The sequence below is a fragment of the Drosophila serrata genome, unplaced genomic scaffold (assembly GCF_035046125.1).
Source record: "Drosophila serrata isolate PLE 108 unplaced genomic scaffold, ASM3504612v1 contig_276, whole genome shotgun sequence".
NCBI classification, from domain to species: domain Eukaryota; kingdom Metazoa; phylum Arthropoda; class Insecta; order Diptera; family Drosophilidae; genus Drosophila; species Drosophila serrata.
This window is the reverse complement of record NW_028257174.1, coordinates 4,669,384-4,670,540: the sequence shown is the minus strand read 5'-3', so window position 1 is coordinate 4,670,540 and position 1,157 is coordinate 4,669,384. Positions and strand designations below refer to the sequence as shown.

The 1,157-nt window shown below is 28.3% G+C and overlaps 1 non-coding gene across 1 annotated transcript; it reads left to right on the top strand.

The window, feature by feature from the left end:
- The first annotated feature begins 425 nt into the window (after positions 1-425).
- TRNAR-UCG (transfer RNA arginine (anticodon UCG)) lies at positions 426-498 on the top strand. The gene has a single exon. It is a non-coding gene; the product is annotated as a tRNA-Arg (tRNA).
- The last annotated feature ends 659 nt before the right edge of the window (positions 499-1,157 follow it).

Sequence of the window (1,157 nt, the reverse complement as noted above, 5' to 3'; positions counted from 1 at the left end):
ACCTGGAAAAGGACAAATCGAAAATGAAGCGAAATGAGAGAGGCTTTTGTTTTTCTTTCCTTTTTTCGAGGCTCAATTGAAGTCATTACTCCGGCTGGGACAGTGTTTAGTGTATATAAAAAAATAAGTATGCGACAGGAGGACCCGGTATCCTTTCACAAAAGTTAACTACGATGAGATCTGCTCATTTTTTTGGGGATTTATTTGAAGTTTTTGTTAATTGTTTTAAATGGAATTGAAGAAAACTAAAGAAACCCTTCAACTTGCAGTCGTTTTTTAACTGTCTTAATTGCGGTAAGTATTTAAATGTGTTTAACTATATTTTATAGTTTTTGTATAATTTTCTCAATTACTTTTCAAGCTTTTTAGTTACAACTTCAATTGAGGCTACTGAAAATATAGAAATTTGTGCCAAAGTTTCAACTGACCGTGTGGCCCAATGGATAAGGCGTCGGACTTCGGATCCGAAGATTGCAGGTTCGAGTCCTGTCACGGTCGACAGGTTAAACTTCTTTTTTTTAACAATATTGTACAAGTTGTTACATCAACAGAATACAACAATAACAACTTATTTTGTATATCAAATTAAAGAATATTTAAAGTGAAATGTAAAATAAAATGGAAAATAAAAGACTAAAAGTTGCAATTATTATACAAAAATGTATATATTAATACAACTATCCTTAATTCTACCCAATTGATATGAATGTGAGCATATCTAGGTGGAAAAACTTCTTAATAAGCTGAAGGTTAGGTTAAGAGTACAAATTAAAAAATGTTTATAAACCATAAAGACATTGTTAGTAATAAGTGATTGTTATAAATCTATACTTGTAATTGAGTTACATAGGATGTAAGATCAATCATAACTAAGCTTCCACATTTTCAATTCTTTGAATCGATATTTATGGAAATTTTTATAATTTTTATTTTTTCACAAAACCCAAAACTAAAGTACTCATAACTAAGCCAAAACTGCATTAATTTTTATTCGGAAAGCTGTTCTGTGCTAGTTTTTATTAGGTTAATAAATCTGCATACTAAATTTAAACTTAAAAAAAATTTAAATTGTTTCAATTTTTTTTGTAGAATTTTAATGATAAAACCCCTTAAAAACTTTTGAAAAAAATTTTCAAATTTTTTTTCTATTTGATGTG